The sequence below is a fragment of the Bombina bombina genome, chromosome 2 (assembly GCF_027579735.1).
Source record: "Bombina bombina isolate aBomBom1 chromosome 2, aBomBom1.pri, whole genome shotgun sequence".
Taxonomy (NCBI): Eukaryota; Metazoa; Chordata; class Amphibia; order Anura; family Bombinatoridae; genus Bombina; species Bombina bombina.
In genome coordinates this window covers 945,075,667-945,102,865 of record NC_069500.1, presented here as the reverse complement: position 1 = coordinate 945,102,865, position 27,199 = coordinate 945,075,667, and positions in this window count along the sequence as shown.

Here is a 27,199-nt window from a genome sequence, read left to right as displayed (position 1 = left end):
GGGAAGAGAATATCCCACAAGTAAGGATGACGCCGTGGACCGGACACACCAATGTTGGAGAAATAAACTGCAGGTTGCTATTGAAAACCTTGATGAACATACATCTTCTTCAAATAACCTTCCAGCTTTTTGTCCATGGGATCCTTATATGAGCAGCTATCGTCTATAGGGATTGTAGTTCTCTTAGCCACAGTAGAAATAGCCCCTTCTACTTTAGGTACCGTGCACCAAGAAATTTAATGGTGTCAGCAGCAGGAAACATCTTTTTAAATACGGGAGACGTAGTGAAAGGTATCCCTGGCTTCTCCCATTCCTGTGAAATAATCTCCTTCACACGGTCTGGGACAGGAAAAACTTCCACAGAGGAAGGAGCATCATAGTATTTATTAAGTTTACTAGACTTCTTAGGGTTGACAACGACAGAAGTATTGGAGTCGGCCAAAGTAGCCAATACCTCCTTTAACAGCACACAAAGGTGTTCACGCATAAATCTGAAGTTTACTTCTTCAATATCAAATGAAGGAATAATACTGTGCGAATCTGAGATTTCACTCTCAGAAGCTACCGGCGTATCCTCCTCATCAGACTTATGAGGGAGGGCAACCTGCGTAGCAGTAGGTGGAACAGAAACCTTACTATCAGAATGCCTGAACAGCATCATCCTGAGAGACATTGGGCTCAGAGGGCAACAATTTATCTTTACATTTAAATGTTCTAGCTAAGCATGCAGCACAGAATTGCATAGATAAAACAATTTGTGCCTCTAGGCATAACAAGCATTTGTCAAAAAATGTCCATAATACTAAATAAAAAAAATCCCCAAATTGTTGAAATTTTTAAATAAACTGTCACTTGAATAATTTTAAATACCACAATTTGGCTGCCAGAAGTCTCTAAAACAATTGTATAGTAGATCGACACTGAAGAAACTGAAATTCAATGACGCCGCTCCGCTCCGTGAATATCCGACAGCAGAGAAGTCACATGACAGGCAGAGAGAGGAAACTACGCAACAAGTAAAAGCCACGCGTTTCCCTCTGCCTACAACATAAGATGCAAGTAGCTGCAGCTGGTTTCAAACTCAAGCAGTTTGTCAGAAAGCCTGTTCTAGCTAAGCAAGCAATGACAACCAACTGCCAAATTTTAAATTTATACATAAATCCTTGTATAAAACATAAGCCACACACATACTAATAAAGTATTTCAACAGAATTAGCCCAAAGAGGAAAAATGTTCCAATAAAGGGAAGATTAACCCCTAGGGGCATATTTTCAGGGGGGGTATTGCACCAGCAGTTCACAAGAACTACTGGTGCAATGATAAATACTGAGAGCATATGCTGTCAGCATTTATCGATGTGCAGCGGACATGATACGCTACATCATATCATGTCCGCTCGCACTATAATAAATTGACCCCACAGTCTCAGCATACATAATGTGCCTCCCCACTGCCAAAAAAATCCTGTATAAAGGATTTTAAAAATGTCCCCATCTACTGCATATGACATATTCTTCTGAAGTGCAAGTCTCCAAGACCTAGAAGACAAAAGCACTTACCTGCAGTCTAGCTGTCCAGCAGGAAGACAGCTTACAAGGCATGAAAGGGCACATACTCCTTACAGAGACCTGCAGAAAAAGAATTAATTTCTTCAGACACCAAACTTTACCTCCTCCATTGACAGAGGCAAAGAGAATGACTGGGGATTATGGGTAGGGGAGTGACACTTAACAGCTTTGCTGTGGTGCTCTTTGCCTCCTCCTGCTGGCCAGGAGTGATATTCCCACTAGAAATTAAATTACGTTGTGGACTCTCCATATCTTAGGAAAGAAAAACACAATTCTGTGATCGCATTGAATGGAAAAGTGGCCTTTTCAGACAGAAAAAGAGCCAAAAAGACCTCAGCAAATAACGTGATCGAGAACTAAGTGTTCTAACCCTGAACAGAAGAGTATTCATAACTAAAAATAATGTTTTCCTTCATATATAATCATGAGAGCACTCAAAGGGGTCGATTTATTAAGCAGAGGATGCTGCATCAATGACCTTTAGAAGCAGCGGTCGTAAGACTGCTGCTCCTTAACTTCTCTGCCACCTTTTAGGTGGCGGACTGAAATCATCCCGATACGATTGGGATGATTGATGACAAGCAGGTGGCAGCTATGCACAAACATTTCACCAATGTTAAATGCAATGTTTGCTGTCGGCATTTAGCAAGGTCGAGCGTACAGCGAATCATGTTTGCTTGACCATTAAAAATCTACCCTAAAAGACTCCATGTGCTATCAAAATGCTTAACCGTTACTGAGCTAAATTACCTATTTGTTGGAGTTTAAATTGCTAGATTACAAGTGGAAAGCTAAATTATTGCGATCCCGCAAATGACCAAATTTGCCCGTTTGATCCGATCTCTGGTTAATTTTCTAAAAGTGCCCCAAATTAAAAAAAACTCCACTAGGTAGTTTGGGGGATTTAAAGTTGGTGGAAGTGGGGTGTTAGAAAGTGCCTTTACATTGCGGTCTATGTAAATATATAAGTATATGATTAGTGACATTGTATCCTGACACATCCAACATGGTGAGGGTAATATTAATGTGTTTTGTGCAAACCAATGCTACTTCTATTTAGCTGTGCAATATGATAAGTGAACTATTGAAATGTGTTGATATTTACAAACTTTAATGAAGATTTGTAAAGCTGCAGATTTTTTTTTTTTTGTTTGTAGAAAAAGTATTAATTTAATTCTTACTTTGTTAAGGACACAGTATCAGGTGCTTTTGGCTTCTTCACATTTACCTGCTTCTTCCCCTTCTCTTTAACATTCTTACTGGACTGATCTTGAGCTTTAGAACATGATAAATTAATAATATATCTAGCATATTAGTGATCATTTATTTACTTTGCATGGCTACATACCTGTCATTAAATTAAAAGGGATATATAAGTGGAAACATTGTAACTATTGACCTTTTCCCAGGGCTGTTGATATCTTTGCACTGTTGCTTGTATTTAAATGTGTGTTTAACCCTTGCAAAGGGATTAAACACATATAGCTCATTTAAGCTCCAGAACTACTGCACTACTGGGAGCTAGCTAAACATATATGGTGAGCCAATGACAAGAGACAAATGTGTGTAGCCACCAACTACTAGCTAGCTCCCAGTAGTGTAGCAGGTGCACATATTCTTTTTCAACAAACGATACCAAGAGAATTAAGTACATTTCAAAATAGAAGTGAATTTAAAAGTGTTTTAAAATTGCAGGGTCTATCCAAATCGTGTAAGTTTTATTTTAACTTTCACATCAATTTATTGCTGTCTGTTTGTCTTTTATCCATGTATCTATCTGTCTATCATCTATCTATCTATCTATCTATCTATCTATCTATCTATCTATCTATCTATCTATCTATCTATCTAATCTATGCATCTATCTAACTATCTATCTATCTATCTATCTATCATCTATATATCTAATCTATTCATCTATCTATCTATTTGTCTGTCTAATCTATTATCTATCTATCTATCTATCAATCAATCATCTATATATCTAATCTATTCATATATCTATCTATCTATATATCTATCTATCTATCTATCTATCAAATCTATGCATCTATCTATCAACCTATCTATCTATCTATCTATCTATCTATCATCTATCTATCTATCTATCTATCTATATATCTATCAAATCTATGCATCTATCTATCAACCTATCTATCTATCTATCTATCTATCTATCTATATATATATATATCACCTGTCTGCTACAATGCAGTATTAATCAAACAGTATATTTGTCAGTCTGTTATTATGTGCTTCTGATTTCTTGTCTTTTTGTGGTTCAGGTTGGTTATTTGAAACACCCTGATTTGAATAACCTGCTAAAAATGTACATATACACAATTAATTACATATACATGGCTGTGCATTATATAACTCTCACAGGTCTAGTCCTAATGCATTTTTAATATATATTATTACTTGATGGCTCTTTAATTATGCATAAGCATTTTATTTAAAAATGTGCTTTAAAAACATGAAATGTGTTATGAAGCCTTTGGTCGTTAACTGTCTGCAGCAGAGCTGGCCAATCTAATAAGTAGGACTAAAGTGCAGCTTTCTATGTGCTTATTCTAGCCCCTTAATTCATTATCCTATATGAGTTCTCTCCCAAACGTCACTTACAATAGACATCGGGCTCAGTTCTCTAAAGCTCTCTGGTCTGGTTAGACTCTATGGGGCCTATTTATTATTGTGCGCGTGAACATTATCCGATATTGCGTATCATGTCCACTGCACATCGATAAATTGCCGACAGCATACGCTCTCTGCATTTATCATTGCACCAGCAGTTCTGGTGAACTGCTGGTGCAACACCGCCCCCTGCAGATTTGCCACCAATCGGCCGCTAGCAGGGGGTGTAAATAAACCCGATTGTATTCGATCGGGTTGATTTCTGTCCACCGCCTCAGAACAGGGGGACAAGTTATGGAGCAGCTTCATAACTTTTGTTTCCGGCGAGCCTGAAGACTCGCCGGAAACACGGGGCATCAAGCTCCATACGGAGCTTGATAAATATGCCCCTTTAAAGGGACATTAAACCCCAAAAAAATATCTCATAATTCAGACAGAGAATACAATTTTAAACAAAATTCCAATTTACTTCTGTTATCTAATTTTCTTCATTCTTTAGATATACTTTGTTAAAGAAATAGCAATGCACATGGGTGAGCCAATCACATGAGGCATCTATGTGCAGCCACCAATCAGAAGCTACTGAGCCTATCTAGATGTGCTTTTCCGGAAAGAATATCAAGATAATTAAGCAAATTAGATAATAGAAGTAAATTAGAAAGTTGTTTAAAATGGTATTCTCTATCTGAATCATGAAAGAAAAAATGTGGGTTTAATGTCCCTTTAAGTTGCCTTGTCAGTATTATAAGGCCCCTCAGGGATTGTTTTAAAGACATTTTTTATCTTAGGAAATGTGTATCTCATTAAGAGGAGCTCCATAATATTCTTTATATTAAGGTGAGACACTTGCTTTACAATATAGTGCTCAGTAAAATAAGCTGATGATTGTTCTCCATGCTGGCTAGTTTTGGAGAACATGGCCCATTGTGTTTGTTTGTGGGTCTTAGTGTATACAAGTTATTTATTGTTAGTGGCACTTTTGATGCTTAAGACTTGATCATTTTTATTATATAGGGTGTATATGTATTTTCAAACATTTGCTCACTGGCCCTGATAGTAATAGATAGTTTGCATACTTTTGAATTATATTTTAAAAACTTGTGAAAATCTCAGCAGGTGGTAAACACAAATTGTTTATTTTCCCCATATATGAGACTATGCAAGACTAAGGGACAGATTACAAGTGGAGTGCTATATATCGCTTTCATGAAATTGATATTTCCGCTCCACGGTGTTATAAAAGCGCACGCTAATGTGTGCTGGTATTACTAATTTTCAGCTATGCGATTGCGACCTCTCACATTCGCATTGCTGGGAAGCATTGCGCTCACAAGAGTGTGCTTCCATGGGCTCCAATGGAAGTCTCATTCTGATGCTGTCAGAGACAGCATCAGAACATCGCGCTGCAAAGGGGGTAAGTAGCACAGCTATTGCAGCAAACTTAAACATACATGTATATGATTATATATATTAATGTGTTATTATGTGTATATAAACATATTAAAAGAGTCTGGGAAAATTCTTCCTCTATAACTTTATATCAGAGAAAGGAAAAGTCTTTGTTATATTATATAAGCACCTGTAAGGGTAAGCCCACTCGTTGTCTGAGAGTATATTTAAAATACGTAGCTATCAAGAAATTCTTCAGAAATGTTTTCAGTATAGCTTAACAGGGTTTTACTAATTTGTGGTGAACACTTTGTCAAACAACAACAGGCTAATAATCCAGGTGTAATGTCAAACCTTCCAGACTCAGTCTTTAAATCCAGGCTAATTTTATAGCATCTATACAAGTGTAGATCAATAAAGCTGAAAGAAAGGTGCTTACCCCAGCGTGTTCTGTCAGTCCATCTGTATTCCGCCAAATTCGTGGGCGTACTTATGTCACCAAACACTCAGGCACCATTGTGCAAACCGATTTGACCCGCTCCACTCTAATATACCCGAAGTGGTTCCAGAGCAGTGCTCCTTGAAGACGCCAAGACGTGGGCGTGATCTTACATGGGGTATGTACCGGTCTGGCAATCCTAGAGTGAGTAACATTCCATGGAGACTGACAGGTATCACCAAGTGCGAAACCCCAGGTTAGAAAACCAAGGCGGCTGCACTGCCGCTCTCAAAAAAGTGGACTCACCGTCAAACAGCAGAGTAGCAAGGGGGGATATACGCTCAAGGCTGGTCAAATGCAGGATACAAAGATTAGAGGAGAGCGATATCCTAATTGTAAAACATAGCTTTTATTAGTGCATCAGCATACAGGTTATAAAAAGTCCATTTCCATTTCGCCACCAAGTATAAAAACAAGTATCAAAAAACAGCTGTTAGGAAAAGCTTACGCGTTTCAGCACACAGGCCGTAGTCATAGCTTAACTAAACAGAAAAAGCAGTCAGTACTTATTTCCAATCCTAAACAGCTATTGGGTAAAACATAAAGAGTCACAGCTGTACGATAATTGTCTCACACTAATTAACACCCCTATAACAAAATGTAAAACTGACAATTTTGAGTAAATCTATTTCAAATATCCGTAGACATAGATCAAATTCTTACAATTTAAAGAAAATATGAAATATAAAAGATATATACCTTTTTCTATATTAATAGTAAAACTAGCATGCATATAGTATAAAGCAATAAGGTGATAGTAATAATAATAATAACTAGAGCATCCTAGCAAAATTCGTCTACTGTTTACCTTAGTAAGGAGACCAAATAGCATTGTAAACATGATATCACAATCTAGTGTGATTGTCAAAAAAGGAAGGAGTTTAATATATATATATATGTAAGCTCTTAAATAATACTTATCCTAAAACAGATAATCAAAACATTATTAATTTTACAGAGATATCCAAAATTACGTACAATCGGGTTGATTGACACCCCCCTGCTGGCGGCGCTGCTGGTGCAATGCTGAATACAGATAGCGTATTGCTCTCTGCATTCAGTGAGGTCTGTCGGACCTGATCCGCACTGTCGGATCAGGTCCGACAGACCTTTGTTAAATATCCCCTAAATCATGAATGTCTAATTATGACTTTACTGTCCCTTTAATTCTAATTTCTTGGCCTGTCTAACAGGAAAGATCTTGCCATGTGGGATAGTTGATTGTCATATCTTGTCCTTTATCTACAAATGAATCCAATAACAGCTTTGACTTAGCTAACGGATCATTGACAATATGATTACTTCCTCAAAAACACAGAAAGTTGTCATTCTTTCTGTGCTCTCCTAATGCTTTATTTGCCTTTATGTTTTCACCTGAATATCACTACATGTATGTCACTGCCAGTGTACCTATCCTAATTTATCTGCTTCTCTCTATGGGCCTGATTATCAAGAACTCGCCGTCAAGGAGAGAAATCACACAAAATCTTTGAGATTTTTTTCAGACCTTATGTTGTAATATAGGAGTCTCTCTTAAACATACAGAGAATAGTGAGATAAATATTTCTCAAGATAAAATTTGCATTTCTAAAATTCTTTAAGGGATCTAATCATACCGAAGAGACTTCTTAGATTTTCTCGCCTCAGAGGAGAGCTTTAGCTCATCTGGCCCAATGCCCTGTCTGGTTCTCTAAGCCTTTGTGTTTCTCTATCACTGTCTAAACATGGACCATGAGACCAAGACAGCACTTGCCAAGGGCAAGCACCTAGGAATAGAATGGTTGCCTTAACTAGTTTATATATTGATATGTATTGGTTTTGCTTTTATGATGTTGTAAATAGTGTATACAGAGAGGGACACAATGAGGAAGACTCCTTGATGTGCTTGATTGTTAATATAAACTACACAAGACTGAGAAGACTTCAGAGAGCAGAAAGGTTGCTATTTTTCTTTTTCTTTTGGAGGCTTTTTTGTAGATATTTTTGCAACAGTTAAAGGGACATAATACTCATATGCTAAATCACTTGAAACTGAGGCGGTATAACTGTAAAAAGCTGACAGGAAAGTATCACCTGAGCATCTCTATGTAAAAAAGGAAGATATTTTACCTCACAATTTCCTCAGCTCAGCAGAGTAAGTTCTGTGTAAAAAGTTATACTCAACTGCTGCTCAGCTGCAGGTAAAAAAAAATATGAAGAAATGAACAGCAGCCAATCAGCATCAACAGTGCTGAGGTCATGAACTCTTTTACTGTGATCTCATGAGATTTGGCTTAACTCTCATGAGATTTCATTGTAAACTTCCTTAAACTGAATAGGGAAATAAGATGAGTGTGCACTAAAGCTTGCTCCCTTAGCTGTCCCGGGACAGACATACTGATTTGCTGCTTAAAGTCCTTTACAATGGCATGTGGCTACTGAGAAACTTTTGAGGTAAAATATCTTTCTTTTTACATAGAGATGTTCAGGTGATATTTTCTAGTCAGCTTTTTACAGCTATACTGCATCACTTTCAAGTGTTTAAACATTTGGGTATTATGGCCCTTTAAGACCTCTAGTGTTAAAATTTTCGTTATTATGGTTCTTTTTGGGCCCGTTTTAGGATAGAGCAGTTTAGGTATTTATTACTGGGGCTTAGGTAGGTTTTAGTGCTGGTGGGGACTATTTCCCCTGATCAGCTTTTAAAAAGCAACATTATAAGCGGATTATCAGGTGCAATGGCTGGGCACATGATGCTTAAGGTGAATGCAGTTAGCTTGTTAATGTGCATTTACCTTTACTGTATATTATGGGATGTTTTAATTCTACCATATGCATCAATCAAGTCTTCAATTCATTTTTTTTTAACCAATGAATTGTAATACCAAAATGAGTGATACTGATTGCCAACTTGTAATTTTAGCTACATTGTAAGAATATAATATCCAGGAAGCTGTTTTCGCTTGTGTGCTAACCGAATGAGCACAAAAAGCTGAACTTACTATACTTACTATACACATATAGAGATATTGCTAAATATATAGGTATTTGAAGCTCAAACATAGGAGTGCTATTGATTTAACTTGAGCACAGTTAAAGCTCAACAATGCTAATATTTTTGTGCTGCACTTATAATCTAGTCCAATGTGTTTCAAAATAACATATTGTAATGCAATAGCATTTTATTTTTAAACTGGAATATATGTTTAAAGGGATTGTAAGTGAAAGTAGTTGTTAAACATTCCTGTAGAAACGATGTGACATCCCTATGAATACCGCTATATTTTAAACTGTACCCATTTCTTAATTTTGCCTTTGCCCCCTTCCATTGTCTTTTCTGTAGTGTAGTGAGGTAGAGAATAGCCCCATCCACCCTCTACATAGTAGGTAATGCACGCTCCCATTAGTTAGAAGAACTGCGTATATCCGATATACAGTCAATTCAATGAAAACACTAAATTGCAAAATTCATTGTTTCCATTGAGTGCTGCAAGTAGATCTGCTGTGTATGGCGATAAAAAATGTAATTAAAGTCATTTTTATTTTGCGTTTTGGTCTGCTCAATTTAGACAGGTCTCACTTGCGGCTATGTTATATCTGGGAGTTCTCCAAGTAAGCAGTGAATCGGAGCATAAATTCCATTTTAGGGCCAGATTACAAGTAGCATGCTATTTAATGATTTTGTTACTGCGCAAACACCATGAGAGGTAAGCTTTTCACACATGCTGGTTAGCGTGCATATTGCAAGAGAAAACCAACTTGTGCTAACATGAGGACATTAGATATCACAACCGCGTTAACTTCTTCTCTCCTTAGACTTCAATGGAGCGTGCAAAGTGGAAAAAAAAAGACTTATCGCTCACGTGCTAACCCGACATTTGTTAGACCAACTGCGCTAATCCGAAGGCAGTATATGAATGTTTTACATTCCAATGTTCTTCACAAAGAATAAAATGTTCTATTTATTTTTAAATAGATATTTCTATATATATATCTGATGTATCATTTGTAATAATAAATATATATATATTTATATACAAATATATATATACATACATGTATGAATATATATACTGTGGGGCAAAAAAGTATTTAGTCAGCCACCAATTGTGCAAGTTCTCCCACTTAAGAAGATGAGAGAGGCCTGTAATTTTCATCATAGGTATATGTTTATACATACATATATACACAATTACACATGTATATATGCACTGCAAATATTTTACATTCCAATGTTCTTAACATAGGGGAAAATGTTCTATGCATTTTTATATATATATATATATATATATATATATATATATATATATATATATCTCTCTCTTTATATATATATATATATATGTATATACCTACAGTGGGGCAAAAAATTATTTAGTCAGCCACCAATTGTGGAAGTTCTCCCACTTAAGAAGATGAGAGAGGCCTGTAATTTTCATCATAGGTATACCTCAACTATGAGAGACAAAATGTGGAAACAAATCCAGACAATCACATTGTCTGATTTGGAAAGAATTTATTTGCAATTTATGGTGGAAAATAAATATATTTGGTCACCTACAAACAAGCAACATTTCTGGCTCTCACAGACCTGTATCTTCTTCTTTAAGAGGCTTCTCTGTCCTCCACTCATTACCTGTATTAATGGCACCTGTTTGAACTTGTTATCAGTATAAAAGACACCTGTCCACAACCTCAAACAGTCACATTCCAAACTCCACTATGGTGAAGACCAAAGACCTGTCGAAGGACACCAGAAACAAAATTGTAGACCTGCACCAGGCTGGGAAGACTGAATCTGCAATAGGCAAGCAGCTTGGTGTGAAGAAATCAACTGTGGGATCAATAATTAGAAAATGGAAGACATACAAGACCACTGATAACCTCCCTCGATCTGGGGCTCCACGCAAGATCTAACCCCGTGGGGTCGAAATGATCACAAGAACGGTGAGCAAACATCCCAGAACCAACACGGGGGGACCTAGTGAATGGCCTGCAGAGAGCTGGGACCAACATAACAAAGGCTACCATCAGTAACACACTACGCCGCCAGGGACTCAGATCCTGCAGTGCCAGACGTGTCCCCCTGCTTAAGCCAGTACATGTCCGGGCCTGTCGGAAGTATGTTAGAGAGCATTTGGATGATCCAGAAGTGGATTGGGAGAATGTCATATGGTCAGATGAAACCAAAGTAGAACTGTTTGGTAGAAACACAACTCGTCGTGTTTGGAGGAGAGAGAATGCTGAGTTGCAACCAAAGAACACCATACCTACTGTGAAGCAAGGGGGTGGCAACATCATGCTTTGGGGCTGTTTCTCTGCAAAGGGAACAGGATGACTCATCCGTGTACATGAAAGAATGAATGGGGCCATGTATCGTGAGATTTTGAGTGCAAACCTCCTTCCATCAGCAAGGGCATTGAAGATGAAACATGGCTGGGTCTTTCAGCATGACAATGATCCCAAACACACCACCCGGGCAACGAAGGAGTGGCTTCTTAAGAAGCATTTCAAGGTCCTGGAGTGGCCTAGCCAGTCTCCAGATCTCAACCCCATAGAAAACCTTTGGAGGGAGTTGAAAGTCTGTGTTGCCCAGCGACAGCCCCAAAACATCACTGCTCTAGAGGAGATCTGCATGCAGTAATGGACCAACATACCAGCAACAGTGTGTGACAACCTTGTGAAGACTTACAGAAAACGTTTGACCTCTGTCATTGCCAACAAAGGATATATAACAAAGTATTGAGATGAACTTTTGATATTGACCAAATACTTATTTCCCACCATAATTTGCAAATAAATTCTTTCCAAATCAGACAATGTGATTGTCTGAATTTGTTTCCACATTTTGTCTCTCATAGTTGAGGTATACCTATGATGAAAATTACAGGCCTCTCTCATCTTCTTAAGTGGGAGAACTTCCACAATTGGTGGCTGACTAAATAATTTTTTGCCCCACTGTAGGTATATACATATATATATATATATATATATATATATATATATAAAGAGAGAGAGAGAGAGAGAGAGAGAGAGAGGTATATATATATATATATATATATAAAAATGCATAGAACATTTTCCCCTATGTTAAGAACATTGGAATGTAAAATATTTGCAGTGCATATATACATGTGTAATTGTGTATATATGTATGTATAAACATATATGAACATAAATACACATGTATACACATTATAGACATTTCCATTTGAATACCTTGCCATATACAATATACCTTTTAACACTTATAACTTTTTAAAATAGTTCTATAAATAATTTTATTAGATAGTGTATATATGATTGTGACTGTTTATTTTAATGTACATATGTTGGGGCCTATTTATCAAGGGCCGAATAGCCCCTGATGCCCCGGAAACAGCAGTTATGAAGCAGTGGTCTTAAGACCACTGCTCCATAACTGGTCCGCTGCCTCTGAGGCTGTGGTCGGCAATCCACCAGATCCTATATGATCCGGGTTGATTGACACCCCCTGCTAGCGACCAATTGGCCGCAAATCTGCAGAAGACTGCATTGCACAAGTAGTTTACAAGATGTCTGTTGGACATGATTTGCTGAGCGGATCATGTCGGACAGACCGATGATAAATCGGCCCGTTGTGTTTGGTGAAAATTTTAATTTAGCCCTAACCCTTTATGCGAAAACTTCAGTTGTGCTAGCCTTAGTTGGATTTATGTTCAATTTGTAATATGACCACAAGTAAGCTCATGCAAAGTATTCCAATATTGTGCACGCTTTTACATTAGAGCGCTACTTGTAATCTAGCTCACACTGTTTACAATTATGTCATTGGGACTCCTATGGGAGTAATAGCATGAATTTTTCTCTCCACAAAGTCCTAACAGCACATTTCTAGTGATTGAGTAAAGGAGATAAACATCACCAAAAGAAAAAAAGACTTAATCCATGGGGGCCAAGTGGGGGTAACTATATGCAGCTACTATTAATAAATAAATTAAAAATATATATAAGCATTTTACTGAGAAATAAATACCTATAAACATTTCACAACAGAACTATAATTAAGCAACAAGCAAATCATTTAACTTTCCTATCACTTTAAACTAGCTATATTTACATGTAGGGTTTATAAACATTCAAGTGATGTTAAAACTTATACTTACCAGGACTTGTGTTAACAGGGCACTTAACACTTCTGTCCATGGTACTGATTATCGCATGTACCTATTTAATACGATAAGGGACTCTTCAGTCTTAAAACAGAGGAAGATGAGATACATTGTAATTCTGGCGAGAGGTAACAAATGCATAAGTATTGCAATATGAGCTTTTAACACATTCCTGTAACTCATTAGTAGCCAGCAGGTGACCCTAGGGCCTCATGTGGCTCAATGAGTTTTCCCAGTTGGCCCCATCAGTGCACAAGACAGTCATTTTTTCACTTTATAAGCACCTTTGTTCAAAATTATTAGTAAATATTCTTTGTGCCTAAGTGAAAGGTTACATTTATTGTGAAGCCTTTTTTTAAACTAAGGATCATTGAGAGATATAAGCTGCTAATAAAATGTGCATTTATTGGAATTCCCTTACAGTACAAAATTTCAGATGAATTTAAGCAAAGTCATGTGCAGAATAAGGGAGGTGCTCAGCAGACAACACTAGAACACACAGTTATTACTGCTTTATAATCAAGCTCTTAAAGGGACAGTAAAGTCATTCAGCCAGATTACGAGTTTTGAGCGCTATAGGGAAATTAACGACACAACATTTTCGGCGTTATTTCACTTCCCTATAGCGCTGCTATTACAGGTTTTAAAAAAGCAGGTGATATGGTGGCTTTGAGCTCCATACTGCACCAAAAATCAAGCGCTGTTTTGACGTGCTCGTGCACAATTTCCCCATAGACATCAAGGGGGGAGAACTGGCAAAAAAAAAGCCTAACACCTGCGATCGTGGAAACGAAACCTCTGTAACGCAGCCCCATTGATGTCTATGGGGAAAGAAAAAGTTAAGTTTAAACCTAACACCCTAACATAAACCCAGAGTCTAAACACCCCTAATTTGCTGCCCCTTACATCGCCACCACCTACATAATGTTATTAACCCTTAATCTTCTGCCCCTAACATCGCCGCCATTTACATTACACTTATTAACCCCTAATCTGCTGCCCCTAACATCGCCGCCACCTACATTACAGTTATTAACCCCTCATCTGCTTCCCCTAACATCGCTGGCACCTACATTACAGTTATTAACCCCTAAGCTGCTGCCCCTAACATCGCAGCCACTTACATTACACTTATTAGCTACTAATCTGCCGTCCCTACTATACTAATGTTATTAACCCCTAAACCTAACCCTAACGTAAGCCTAAATCTAACCCTAACACCCCCTAACAAATATAATTAAAATAAATCTAAATAAACCTTGCAATTATTAACTAAATAATTCCTATTAAAAACTAAAAACAAACTTACCTGTAACAAAAAATGTAAGCTTGCTACAAAATAACTAATAGTTATATTGAAGCTATCTTGGGTTTTATTTTTATTTCACAGGTAAGTTTGTATTTATTTTAACTAGGTAGACTAGTTAGTAAATAGTTATTAACTATTTACTAGCTACCTTGTTAAAATAAATAAAAAGTTACCTGTAAAATAAACCTTACCTGCCTTACATTAAACCTAACATTACAATAAAATGAAATAAATTAAATTAATAAAATACAACTAACTAACTTACAAAAAAATAAACACTAAATTACAAAAAATAAAAAATGAAATTATCCAAAAAAAATGAATTACTCCTAATCTAATAACCCTATCAAAATAAAAAAGCCCCCCCACCAAAACAAAAAAAAAACTAGCCTACACTAAACTGCCAATGGCCCTTAAAATGGCCTTTTGCAGGGCATTATCCCAAAGAAATCAGCTCTTTACATTGCAATAAAAAATACAAACAACCCCCCAACAGTAAAACTCACCACCCACCCAACCAAACCCCCAAATAAAAACCTATCTAAATAAACCTAATCTAAACATTGCCCTGAAAAGGGCATTTGGATGGGAATTGCCCTTAAATGGGCATTTATCTCTTTTACGAATTGCCCAAAACCCTAACCTAAAAAAAAAAAAACCCAAAAAACCCTTAAAAAAAGCTAACACTAACACCCGACGATCCACTTACAGTTATCGAAGTCCGGACATCCATCCTCATCCACCCAGCGAAGTCCTCATCCAAGCTGCAAGAAGTCTTCAGTCAGACGGCCTCTTCGATCTTCATCCAGCCGGCAAAGTCCTCATCCAAGCGAGAAGAAGTCTTCATCCAGACGGCATCTTCTATCTTCATCCATCCGCGGTGGAACGGATTCCTTTTAAGTGACGTCATCCAAGATGGTGTCCCTTACATTCCTATTGGCTGAAAGATTTCTATCAGCCAGTAGGAATTAAAGGGGAAAAAATCCTATTGGCTGTTGCAATCAATCAATAGGATTGAGCTTTCATTACACTTATTAACCCCTAATCTGCTGCCCCTAACCAATAGGATTGAGCTCTCATTCTATTGGCTGTTCCAATCTGCTTTTTCACTCATAACGCAAAACTCATAATCTAGCTGATAATTAGACATTCATGATTTAGACAGAGCATACAATTTGTTAACAACTTTCCAATTTACTTATATTATTAATTAGCTTTCTTCGCTTGTTATCCTTTGCTGAAAGGTTTATCTAGGTAAGCTCAGGAAAATAAAAAAGCCTAGGTTCTAGCTGCTGATTGATGGCTTCATAGTTACATATACTGATTGCTCACCCATGTGTTCAATTAGAAACTAGTAGTGCATTGCTGCTTCTTCAACAAATTATTCTGAGAGAATGAAACAAATTTGATAATAAACGGGGGGGCGGAGTTAACCGCCAAACTGTGTAGACGCACTTTTGCAGAGCTCTCTGCTGCATGAGCACAAATATAGAAATTAAATATATTATCCCTGCCTGATTCACCTAAAAAGTGATTGTCGAGGATACTCTTGGGCACAGCAGCAATATCCACGTTTGAAAAGTGGGTAAAATCATATACTAGAAGGCTACAGCAGGACAAACAGATTGGTCTGGAGGCCCACGCTACATACGCGGACAGAGAGAAGCTATCCTCCGGAGGGTCGGGGCTCCGCTCCGGAGGTAATACCCATACACTTGCTGCTTCCACTTCACCAAGGGGCAGAGTACTGACAAGTACCGACTTTCTAACTAAGGCGGTGGATTCGCTTACCGCGGATACAACCGCACTGAAAAAAGGACATCCACGTGTCAGGGCCCTATAACATACCTAGATACCGGAGCCTGCAGAGTGCTGTGAAGAACGAGACGGAGCAGATACATAACCCTAGGCCACTCCACGAAGTTAAGGCTACTCCCGCCATAGAAGCTGTGGGTGAATCAACCAGCTGAAAATACCCGGAGGCCAAAAAATAAAGGCACGAGTTTCCGCCATCTTTGACTTCACAGTGGCACTTTGACAGGCAACCAAGCGGAGACTGTCATTATTGCGGCCAGCATCAGGGGCAACTGAAGATCCTGCGTGTTCTGGTAAGACCTTCTCTCCTTTATATGATAGACACTGACATTGCAATACTCTAGCCACACAGATCGGCTGCCCCATTTGACCTCAGATAACACACAGCAGCTGCATCATAAGACTGTCCTATATTTCCCCATACTTCTTGGGCCCCATATATGTCGCAACTGGCTGTCCTCATAGAAGCTAAAGAAACTCACGCTGCCGCTTCAGCAACTACACAGGAGATCACTCCCTTCTGCTTAAAGGAAAAGCAGTCCATATCACAGACTCTCTGAAACTGAAGCTCAAAGCACTGTGGCCAAACTAAAATCTAGGCTGCTACACAACTGTGCACAAACATTGCAGATCTCAGACATATACACTGAAAGTGGACACTAGATAACCCTGCTAGATTTATTTATCTGGGGACCTCCATAATCTCTGGAATATTAATCTCCAATCAGACCCCAAAGGTACAACTGGCAGCATTGGGAAACTGTCACAGCAGCTGTTACCACGTTCCTAATATCAGTTATCAGGGTGTCTTTATTCCACAGAGGGCTGTTGATTCACTGTGACTGAAATATTTTGCATAATCCAGGCTGCTGCGCCAGCTCAGGTGTCTCTGTGACTCCTTACCACAGAGTGTAGTGTTTATTTTCTATGCTTTAACATTCCTTTTTCTTTACAGGACCTTTAGATTATTTGCCTCCTCACTTGGTAAGATAAAGATATAGGTGGCTCATCTACTCTGCAAATACTGAGGTCATAACAGCCCTGGTAATTTGATCCCAAATACTTAATTATATCTTTCCCTGTAGAGGACTTGCTGCTGTAGCTCTATCTCACCCCCTATCCACTCTCTCCGCCCCTTTCCTGTTGTAGATAATTGCAACAGGTCATACCCACTTCCCTTTTACCGTCATGGCCCAGTGAGGGCAAAGCTCATTGGAGAGAGTGCATAGTAAAGCTCCTGTTTCACCTATCTCTGCAGAGTGACATATAAGTCATTATTGTGACACTTTCACAGTTGACACACCTTTTCCACCAGCAAGTCAACTGTTAAACATGGCTACTTAAATCAAGATTGACATCAGGGGGACTATGTTTAAACCATTCTCAAATTGCTCCCTTTAACAGTTATACTATATCTGAGTGCAACTTTTTCCTAGTTTCTCTGTGACCATACTCAGCTACTTGAAGATCAGATACAGAATATGTCTCAAAACACTAAAAGAAAGCCGAAACTGTCACAACCACCCAGGAAAACAGTGGTGGATCACTTTAAAGGACATATAGCTGATAAAACCCAGGTATACCGAGATTCCACTCCTATGTTGGATGAAAGTGAGTCTGACAATAGCATGGATTCCCAATCCCCCACTTCTGATGCGGTGTCAGCTTCTATTGTTGATGTACTTACTAAAAGGATGAACCTCCTGCAAGACACGTTAACCAAAGAAATTAAAGGTTCCACAGCTGAACTCCGCAGAGAGATCGCATCATTAGGGGAACGGACAGATACCCTGGAGCGTAAGCAAGAAGATCTAACAGTGGATCATGCCCACCTATTAGCTTACTCTCAGAGTCTAGCAACACAGATCTCTGACCTGGAGATAAAATTGGCCGATATGGAAGACAGATCTAGACGGAATAATCTGAGGTTCCGGGGGGTATCTGAAGAAATTGGAGCACAAGATATTCTGGAATTCTGTAAAATCGTACTACCCTCCTCAGACCCGACGGACTTTATACTGGACAGAGTCCACAGAGTAGCAAGACCACGATCGGTATCACAAGATAAGCCGAGAGATGTTCTTGCTAGGATACATTTTTTCACCCATAAAGAAAAGATAATGAGGGCATTGGCCAACAAACCCCAGCTACCAGACAAATTCCAACACATTTCGGTTTTCCCAGATATCTCGAGTTACACTCTACAAAGGAGAAGAACTTTTAGGAATATAACCCAAATTTTGAGAACAGAGAATATAAGGTATAGATGGGGCTACCCGACAAAACTGATTGTTGCTAAAGATGGAGAAACACACACCATTATCACCCTCCAGGAAGGCTTCGACCTACTAAAAGAGTGGGGCCTAGTTGCACCAGATCCTCATGCCAGAAATGAACCCGCAGCCTCCAAAACTGGATCTGACCCACCTGTTCTGACCTCACAGCCTAAAATCCGAGCTGGAGCCCCAGATTTCACTCCCAGGCCACAAAGGCCTATTATTTGACTGCTGGTCTCTCTGGTTAATGTTTGTTTACAATATCGAAACTGATATGATAATATTTATTTTATTAAGTGTATTTGTGCTTAATTTTGTTTGCTTGTACCCTGCCTGGGTGCCTGTTCCGCGCAGGGGATGAGAGAGCTTGGGAACTTTTTTGAGAGACAGTAACTCTGTTCCTAGCCATCCCACCTCCATCTTTTTAAACACCCCGATCTTTACCCCAAAAGTGAGGGGTTGTGGGCATCTCCCCTCCCATGCGTGGTGCAGGTGACAGGTGATCTAACTAATAATTGATAAAATGTGTTCTAAAAAGTTGAATTTAGACATACCTACACTTGAATATGTGAACAGGGTATGGGTCAGTTCAATCACACTGAATGTTAAGATATGTTTATAATCCAAACCGTTAATTTTGTTTTTCCTGTAGTTCATACTCCCCCGTAGATAGTCAATCTACTTATACCAGTTGGTATATTTATAACACCCCCCCCCATATACGCTAAGTATATTAGTGACATCCCCTCCTAAGGGGACTGGAGAAGTCAGTCTATTATCTCGGCTACACTTCTCCTTTTGGTGATCCGTTGGATCATCAGATTTGTTTAGACACTTTCTAGTTGTACACAGTTAAAAATTGAATATATTTGTTACAAACTTGTTTCTACAGGTTATCTTCTCCCGCTTTTCTCCTCCTTGTTTCCTAATTTGACACCTGTTTCTAAGTACGTATACCTTCACCTAACCTTATTCCTACTCTAAGTAATAGGTACAGATCCTTTGGGGACAGACTTCTTGCATTTCCCTTCAACATTGACCTGCTCGTACTGACCCGAAAGTCCGGTGGCCGTGTCTTGGTGTGCAGATCCAGGTGGGGTGAGTTTTCTACCTAATTACTACTTTTCCCTCAATTCTGGTTCCCCCTCCCACCCTCCCTGACCATTAGATCCGCCATGTCGACAATTTCCAGTAACATCTCCTTTGCAACACTAAATGCTAAGGGTCTTAATTCCCAAGACAAAAGAAGTATGCTTACAAACACCATGAAAAATCTTAAAATACAAGTTATTTTTTTACAAGAAACCCATTGGCTAGTATCTTCTCAAGCCCCATACAGGACCTCAGAGTATCCCACAGTGATTCTGGCCTCACATACTGAAAAATCTAGAGGTGTAGCGATTGCTATACATAGAACTATTCACTATGAGACTATTTCTGTAGAGGCAGATACCCAAGGGAGATATTTACTACTTACCTGCAAACTCAATGGTATTTTGTTCACCCTGGTAAACATATATGCTCCTAACCAAACACAACCCAAATTTCTGAAAGGAATTTTATCCAAAATTGAGAAATATAAAGTTGGAACCCTAGTCCTGGGAGGGGATTTCAACATGGTGTGGAATCCCCAAATGGACAAAAAGCTTCAGAAGGGGAAAAGCATTGATACATACACTATAACTACAGCCAACAAATTCCGCCAACACATAATCCAGCATAACCTATATGATATCTGGAGGCCACATCACCACAGTGACAAAGATTATACCTACTTTTCTAGACCTCATCACTCCTACTCGAGACTAGACCACTTTTTCTCTGACTCCTGGACTCTGAACAGAGTACTAGAGTCACATATCAGGGTTTGTGCATGGTCCGACCATGATATCCTCACTTTCACCCTATCTACTGACCTAGCCATAACAACCAGGCCTAGTTGGAAATTCCCGAAACAGGCACTCCATGATAAAATCTTTAAGACATCCCTCAGGAACTCCATTGTTGAGTTCTTGAGACTCAATGAGACCCCAGGTATGCCGTCTCAAACCATTTGGGCTGCCTTGAAAGCATATGTGTGAGGGATTTGCATTAGGAGACAGGCGACACTGCGGCGGCAGACAGGCGCACCCTTAGGCCTTCTTTTGTCTGAACTACGTCAGACGGAGCTGGACAATAAAAACTCCCCATCAGCCTCCCTATCTGATAAGATTAAGCAGCTCAGAGCGCAATTGGCAGACAGAGAGCTGGAGAGAGTGAAAGAATCCTACATTCGATTCAAGAAGCTACTATATTGTCAGGGCAATAAAGCCTCAACGTTACTAGCACACAAACTGAAGGGTAGGACCGCTGCAGCCAGAATCTTGGCACTCCAACGGGGGGCCACACTGGTCACATCCCCTAAGGATATCGGAGAAACTTTCGCGACCTACTATTCAGATCTATACAATCTCCAACCTTCAATGGTTGAGAAGGAGTCCTCTATTCAGAAGGTGGTTGACTTTCTGCAAAGCCTCAACCTACCTAGTCTATCGGAAGAGGATAAAGAAACACTCAAGGCCCCTTTTTCTATATCGGAAATTAGCCTCGCCATCAAACATGCTCAAAACAATAAAGCCCCGGGCCCTGATGGATACCCGGCAGCTTTCTATAAACTCTTTAAGGTGGAATTGAGTAAAACCCTCCTTGGAGTCTTCTCAGAAGCTCGAGAGTCGGGGTTGTTCACTAAGGAATATTTGCAGGCAACGATACTACCGATTCCCAAACCTAATAAAGATCCCTCACAATGCAGCAGCTATAGACCAATATCATTGATTAATGGAGATGTAAAGCTCTATGCTAAACTCTGGGCCAACCGTCTGAACACCTTGCTCCCGGGGGTGATACACAACGATCAAGTTGGGTTCACCTTTGGCAGAGAGGGACCGGACAACACCAGAAAAACACTGGATATCCTCATGGAGGCATCCAGACTAAAGCTACCCATGCTGGCCCTGTCTTTAGACGCAGAAAAAGCGTTTGACAGGGTCAGATGGGACTACCTATGGTGCACGCTTGCCCAATTCGGTATACCAGACGAAGTTATAACAGCAATTCAAGCCCTGTATTCCTGCCCAACTGCGGTGGTTAAGGGCCTGGGATTTGCCTCCCCAGAAATACATATTACCAATGGCACCAGACAGGGTTGTCCCCTGTCACCCCTAATCTTTACATTAGCCATTGAACCCTTGGCCCAAGCCATTAGGAACTCAAGTCCAATACATGGGGTAAAATTTGGGAGAGTAACTGCAAAGATAGCGTTATTTGCAGATGACGTTACTCTATTCCTCACAAATCCATTGGGCTCCTTGCCGATGCTGCTAGACCTCCTATCCAAATTTGGGACGTATAGCTATTACAAGGTTAACGTCTCTAAGACGGAGGCCTTACCGCTGGGCATCCCCGCATTTGAATTAGATGTTCTACAAGCCTCATACTCTTTTCAATGGTCACGCAATACCATCCGACATCTTGGGGTACAACTGGGCCCTGACCCGAAAACTGTACTTGCCATAAACTATTCGGCTATGATTAAAGAGGTCACTGAACTCACCACTTCCTGGAGCCTCAAAGAATTGTCATGGCTAGGACGAATCGCCTCTTTTAAAATGACGATTTTACCTAAAATTCTCTATTATTTCCGGTGTATCCCCCTTAATGTACCCAGTGCCCTGATAGATACACTCCAATCTATTGGCCAAAAATACATATGGGGAAAATCTAGACCTCGAATTGCTGCGAAAATACTCCAGAAAAAATACGAACGGGGAGGAGTAGCTATGCCTAGCATACGCGGATATTATGAGGCAGCCAGACTATCACACATTACAGCGTGGGCAGACAAAGGGGAACCTCAGGGATGGAAGAACATAGAAAATTTTGATCTACCCAGAGGGTTGAACTTGGCAGATTTGCCCTGGATCACTGATTATCAACTAGACATGCTGAGAATTAAAAATGTTATTGTCAGAGGTAACCTAAAAGTGTGGCGTACTCTTAAAAACCTACCTGAGGTTTCTCACCATCCATCCCCTATACACTCACTACCCGCTTTGCTTGCAGCCTTACCAGATACGCATGTTCAACAATGGAGACATTGGGACCTCAATCTGGTCTCCCAGTTGTACCCCTCAGGTACTTTGGTCACTCCAGACAACATCAAATCAGTCATACAGGACCTTCCAGCATGGGCCATATTTGAATACTCTAGGCTATATGCCTTTCTGATGTCTTGGGGATTTCCTAGGGTTCGCCTTAGACCCCTGACCAACTGGGAGAAATTGTGGCAGCTACAGGTTAAGACCCCTAGAATCATATCATTCCACTACAACCTACTACAGTCATCCACAAACAAAGAAAGATCCTGGCAACTTAGAGCTTGGGAAGGAGACTTCTCCAGACCAATCTCTGACAAACACCTTCATCTTGCTATGACCCTAACTAAAAAGACTCTACACTGTGCGAACACTCTTGAGTCATATATGAAACTATTTTTGAGATGGTACTACACTCCCTCTAGACTATCGCAGATGTTCCCTACAGCTTCTTCTCTATGTTGGAGCGGTTGCGAACTGAGAGGCTCAGAATTACACATATGGTGGGAGTGTCCCAACTTGAAACCTATATGGCTCCAGGTATCTACCCTTTGCCTCAATCTCGGATTGAAATTACCACTAACCTCTGAAATGGCCCTACTACACATATTCCCGCGGAATGTCCCTACCCCTTTGACTAAACTAATAGTTTTCATACGCGCAGCCACTAAATTAGCAATAGCTAGAGCCTGGAAACAGACCCAACCCCCAGACATGGGAGCTATCACATCTATAATGCAAGTCTATGCTAAGATGGAACAGAGTTATTACTCTAATGCTGATAGAGAGGAACTTTACTGGCAAATCTGGGAACCCTGGTTCCACTATCAGGAAGATTGTAGACAGATGGCTTTGAGAGATAGGGCCCCCAACCATGATAGACCCCTGGCCCTGGAGTAAGGACCCACTTCTGCCTTCAATGGTCTCTATCTGTTGACCACCATTTCTTCTCCCCCCACCCTACCTCTTCTGCCCCTTCCCTACTTCCATTTCCCCCCCCCCTCCCATAGCATGAGACCCCTGACCCCTCCTCGTTCCCACACCCCCTCCCCCCCCCCTCCCCCCCCCCCTCCCCTCCAGCCTCTTTTCCTTGGGATTGCCTGCCCCGCCTGGAGATGCACACCACAGATGGCCAGCTGAGATGTGGAGGCGCACATGATAATAATTTCTACCTAAGGTTGTTGATTGAAACTCCTCTGCGGCTGAGTCTTTATATAAAATCATTGTACCGCATCATTTATTGCAAATAGGCCCAACTTATACATACCTATTGTGACCCCCGGTAAGTGGCCTACGTTTGCTCCCCCTGGTCTGTGCTAGATAACTTGAGTTCTCTTCTCTTCTCCCTATACTTTAACCTACCCTTTTGCATTCATTTCCCCCCCTCCCCCTATTTATCTCTCCCCTTCCTACCTTCTAACACCCCCCTCCATTTCTAGTTTCTTTCTCTTAGGGGTTCTCTCCCTCACTTGGAGATAAGTGTCACAAATGGCCCCCTGGGTAGTTAAGATAAACATGGTGAAGGTTCTTATTAAGTTGATTGGTCGACATTACTATGCTACTGTGTCCACATTTGAAATATGATGGTGCACCAATCATAACAATCAGGTGTGGCCAAAACTGTTAGCTCATCCTGTATCCTTTAGTACCCTGGAGAAATATGTTATATACCTGATATTACTTACGATTGTTCATGGAGATACTTTTATCATGACTTCTGTTATATCTGTATGTACGCAGTGAGTTGATTACTCTGTACTTGTCATTGTCAAGCTTACTTTATAATGAAAATAAAATAAAAATTATTTAAAAAAAAAAAAAAAAAAAATTTTGATAATAAATGTAAACTGCAAAGTTGTTTAAAATTGTATGTTCTACCTAAATCATTAAAGAAAATTTTGGGGTTTCATGTCCCTTTAACCCCTTAACGACCGAGGAGAAAAAAGGCAGTTAACGCCTGAGGATGTACCCTGCACGTCCTCGGTGTGGAAAGCAGCTGGAAGCGATCCTGCTCGCTTCCATCTGCTTTCCGGTTATTGCAGTGATGTCTCGATATGGAGGCATCCTGCAATAACCTTTTACGGCCATCTGATGCAGAGAGAACCACTCTGTGGCCCTCTCTGCACCGGACATCGATGGCCGGTATCGTTGGTGGGTGGGAGCCGGTGTGGGAGGTGGGTGGCGGCCATTGATGGCCCTGGTCATGTGGAGGGGGGCGGGATCGTGGGTGGGGAAGTTCGGGGGAGCGTGCGGGCGCGCGCACGTGCACGAGGGGGCGGGGGCGGGCGCGTGCACGGGGAGGGAGCGGGTGGGAACCGCTACACTACAGAAAAAATGTGTCCCAAAACAAAATAAAAGTGGGACATTTAATGTTAAAAAAAAATTCCTTAGGTGTGATTTAGGTGGTGGGGGTTGGTCCGTGGGGGGGGGGAGCTGCACTACAGAAAAAATAAAAATAAAAAATAAACATTTGATTGTTCAAACTGGGTACTGGTAGACAGCTGCCAGTACCCAAGATGGCCCCCAATAAGGCTGAGAGGGAGGCTTAGAGAGCTGTTTTGGGGGGGGATCAGGGAGGTTGGGGGTTAAGGGGGGATCCTAAACACAGCATATGTAAATATGCTTTTTTTTTCTTTAAAAAAAAAAAAACTTTTATTTTAGTACTGGCAGACTTTCTGCCAGTACTTAAGATGGCGGGGACAATTGTGGGGTGGGGGAGAGAAGGGAGCTGTTTGGGAGGGATCAGGGGGTGGGATGTGTCAGGTGGGAGGCTGATCTCTACACTAAAGCTAAAATTAACCCTGCAAGCTCCCTACAAACTACCTAATTAACCCCACTGCTAGCCATAATACACGTGTGATGCGCAGCAGCATTTAGCGACTTTCTAATTACCAAAAAGCAACGCTAAAGTCATATATGTCTGCTATTTCTGAACAAAGGGCATCCCAGAGAAGCATTTACAACCATTTGTGCCATAATTGCACAAGCTGTTTGTAAATAATTTCAGTGAGAAACCTGTTTTCTTTAATTTGATCGCATTTGGCGGTGAAATGGTGGCATGAAATATACCAAAATGGGCCTAGATCAATACTTGGGGTTGTCTACTACACTACACTAAAGCTAAAATTAACCCTAGAAGCTCCCTACATGCTCCCTAATTAACCCCTTCACTGCTGGGCATAATACACGTATTGTGCGCAGTGGCATTTAGCAGCCTTCTAATTACCAAAAAGCAAAGCCAAAGCCATATAGGTCTGATATTTCTGAACAAAGGGGATCTCAGAGAAGCATTTACAACCATTTATGCTATAATTGCATAAGTTGTTTGTAAATAATTTCAGTGAGAAACTTTGTGAAAAAATTGCCAAAGCTGTCTTTTTGATTTGCAGCATGAGCAGGTTACAGTTTTTACTCTTTAGCCTCCTGTATTTGGCAAGTATTAGACAAATTACAGTATCATCTAAACACTATAAAATGGTACACAATATTAAATAATCAGTTAATAATCAATCCTTGGTACTAATGTCCATGGATAGCATACTGACAATACATATATTTATATATAACCTTATATATCATGTTACAAGTTACTGTATATGTCAACTTTTGTGTTAGAGACAATAGTCTGACAGGCTGAGGCTGCAGATAAAGAAATCATTGTACATTGTACAGTAAATGCTACTCACTAGTTTCAGACTGGATAGTAACTCTTAGCAACTGAAGTTAGAGTTCAAACTGATGATCTGTTGAGAAACTGCTAAGCCTCTTTCTCTCCTACCCACACTATACTCAGTAACAGACCCTCTAGTGAGCTTGGCCAATACCACATATATATATATATATATATATATATATATCATAAGATTTACGCTGGTATTTTGGGTAAAGAGATTAACATGCATACTAGGCAAGATAGTATTTTAAAAGGGTTAATACTAGACGGGAATTTCTTTTGTATGAAAACAAAAAAACAATGACAATGTTATCATTTGTTGCATTTGTATAGGAATGAATAATGTGCTACCACCCACACAAAGAGAAAGAATGTTGGATGCTTTAACAAAATTTGTACATGCATTAGTTTATTCATTGTTCTTTCAAATAAAAAAACAACTATGAACTCCTATCTTGCTGTACCCATCCCCTAAAGGCACATAAGTTCTAATCTGCCAGACCCCTTGTCACACTTAAAGGGACACTGAACCCAAATTTTTTATTTTGTGATTCAGATAGAGCATGCAATTTTAAACAACTTTCTAATTTACTCCTATTAGCAAATGTTCTTCACTCTCTTTATTTGAAAAGCAAGAATGTAAGTTTAGATGCCGGACCATTTTTGGTGAACAACCTGGGTTGCTCTTGCTGATTGGCGGATACATTCATCCATCAATAAACAAGTGCTGCCCAGGGTTCTGGACTTTCTTTTTCAAATAAAGATAGCAAGAG